Here is a 2,945-nt window from a genome sequence, read left to right on the forward strand (position 1 = left end):
CTTTGTTTTCCTTTGAGATGGGAATGTATCGAAACCTAGTTATCGGGTTGAAAAATGATTTCCTTCCGTCCTTTGTTAATTCTTAAAGAAATTTTGAAATTTTGTTTCTAAATTTTCTCCTTCACCTTTGTATGCAATGTTTTGATCTGACATTACTTGTAATTGTTTTACTCACAAAAATATTTAATTCTTAAAGTAACTTTTTGTTTCTCAATTTTCTCCTTTCACCAGTTTATGCAATGTTTTGATCAGATTTGTCTTACTTGTAGTTGCTTTACTCACAAAAATATTAGAATGAATAGGAAGATAATAAGAGGCGTAAGTTGATTAAATCCATAAAAATCTTAAAAAAAGAGAACAATGAGTGGTACTATGAATTGCTCTAATGAATTGCTCTAACGGAGAACGGTACTATGAATTGCTCTATTATATGACATCTCTTCAAATGGCAAACATTCGTCCTAAACATTAGTCCCAAGACTTAATATATTCTAAAAAATAATAGGCAATAATCCAATTTATCCTACATCATACTTTTCAAAAGTAAATTAAAAATTTAATATCCGTATCTTTTTTGTGTGTAGCAAACCACATTTAAAGGATTTAGGAATAAAGAGCGGGGTATTCAGGGTATCGATCCCCGTACCAATCGCATGCAACGAGAGCACTCTACCATCTTAGCTACATCTCCATAATTCTTACATAGCAAAACCCAAAACTGCTGGTCATCAATAATAGTGAAAATGAAAAAATATTTCTTCTCATTATGTCAAAAATAAGGAAAAATTGAATAGAAATAAAATATAAATAACGAATAGTTTCGTTAAGAGATGCACTCTACAATCTTAGCTACATCCCCACAATTCTTACATAACAAAACCTAAAACTACCCGTCATCAATAATAGTGAAAATTAAATAATATTTCTGCTCATTATGTCAAAAACAAGGAAAAAAATTAGAAATAAAAAATAGAACATATGGTAATAGGATCTCCAAATAATAGTGAAAATGAAATAATATTTCTGCTCATTATGTCAAAAATAAAGAAAAAAATTAGAAATAAAAAATTAGCGATCCTTGTACTTTTCACATGCGAAGCGAGCGCTCTACCATTTGAGCTACATCCCCAAATTCTTATGTCACAAAATCCTAAACCTACCATCACCAATAATAGTGAAAATAAAAAAACATCCCCAAATTCTTATGTCACAAAATCCTAAACCTACCATCACCAATAATAGTGAAAATAAAAAAACATATCTATTCAATATGTCATAAATAAGAAAAGATTGAATAGAAATAAAACCATCTGAGCTACATCCCCATTCCTAAACCTACCATCACCAATAATAACCAATAATAGTGAAAATAAAAAAAATATCTCGGCTCATTATGTCATATATAAGAAAAGATTGAATAGAAATAAAATATTAATAACAAATTAATAAAATATTAATAACAAATTAGTTTCTTTTAGATATGCTAAAAGGAAATAATATACTTAATTATTGATAGTGTTCCTTTGGAGATGCAGGCCGTATCTCTCGCATGCAAAGTGATCGCTCTACCATTTAGCTACATCCCCATGATTCTTACATCACAAAACTTTAAATTCATCAATCATAGTGAAAATGAAATAATATCTCTGCTCATTATGTCATAAATAAGGAAATATTGAATAAAAATAAAATATACATTCCCCACGATTCTTACATCACAAAACTTTAAATTCATCAATCATAGTGAAAATGAAATAATATCTCTGCTCATTATGTCATAAATAAGGAAATATTGTATAAAAATAAAATATACATTCCCCACGATTCTTACATCACAAAACTTTAAATTCATCAATCATAGTGAAAATGAAATAATATCTCCGTTCATTATGTCATAAATAAGGAAATATTGAATAAAAATAAAATATACATCCCCACGATTCTTACATCACAAAACTTTAAATTCATCAATCATAGTGAAAATGAAATAATATCTCCGTTCATTATGTCATAAATAAGGAAATATTGAATAAAAATAAAATATTAATAACAAATAGTTTCTTTCCGAGAAATAATTTCTCCGCTCATTATGTCATAAATAAGGAAATATTAAATAAAAATAAAATATTAATAACAAATAGTTTTTTTTGGAGAAATAATATCTCCCCTCATTATGTCATAAATAAGGAAATATTGAATAAAAATAAAATATACATCCCCACGATTCTTACATCACAAAACTTTAAATTCATCAATCATAGTGAAAATGAAATAATATCTCCGCTCATTATGTCATAAATAAGGAAATATTGAATAAAAATAAAATATTAATAACAAATAGTTTCTTTTGGAGATGGAGGGATCAATTCCCGTACAAAAAATAATAGTTTCTTTTGGAGATGGAGGGATCAATTCCCGTACAAAAAATAATAGTTTCTTTTGGAGATGGGGGGATCAATTCCCGTACCTTTCGTATGCTAAGCGAGCACTCTACCATCTGAGCTACATTCCCACAATTCTTATATCACAAAACCTAAATTTTCCATCATCAATAATAGTGAAAATGAAGAAATATCCCTGCTCATCATGTCGTAAACATACTTGGAATGCATGAAACATGCTTAGCTTATGGTGGGATTTTAAATCTATATGACATACTTTATGCATATACATTTTCTATTTAATTAAAACATACATTCATAATGCATAATTAATTAAACACGCGAAAGTGGATTGTTTTTGGCATTTTAAAACCAGCAATTAAATAAATTATTACATTAATAATTAAAAATAACTTGAACCGCTCCCAAGGATCACGAACTAGGCGAACTAACCCTTAAAAACGTAGAACCGGACCCCAAAGGTAGAAAAACCACCCGAACTGCCTCTTCCATCTTCTACTTCGGTTCAGCTTGCTATCTCTTCCATTTTCGATCAATTACAAC

At 28.7% G+C, this 2,945-nt stretch overlaps 1 long non-coding RNA gene across 4 annotated transcripts; it reads right to left on the reverse strand.

The window, feature by feature from the left end:
• Positions 1-691: 691 nt before the first annotated feature.
• LOC111475575 lies at positions 692-2,508 on the reverse strand. 4 transcript variants are annotated; one of them, XR_002716575.1, is made up of 4 exons: positions 2,468-2,508; positions 1,503-1,592; positions 1,308-1,335; positions 1,078-1,156 (listed from the first exon to the last, which is right to left on the reverse strand). It is a non-coding gene; the product is annotated as an uncharacterized LOC111475575 (long non-coding RNA). The 4 variants fall into 4 exon arrangements; XR_002716577.1 differs by lacking the exons at positions 1,078-1,156; positions 1,308-1,335 and adding an exon at positions 692-718; XR_002716574.1 differs by lacking the exon at positions 1,308-1,335.
• Between the last annotated feature and the right edge of the window lie 437 nt (positions 2,509-2,945).

Source organism: Cucurbita maxima, unplaced genomic scaffold, assembly GCF_002738345.1.
Source record: "Cucurbita maxima cultivar Rimu unplaced genomic scaffold, Cmax_1.0 Cma_Scf02067, whole genome shotgun sequence".
Lineage (NCBI taxonomy): Eukaryota > Viridiplantae > Streptophyta > Magnoliopsida > Cucurbitales > Cucurbitaceae > Cucurbita > Cucurbita maxima.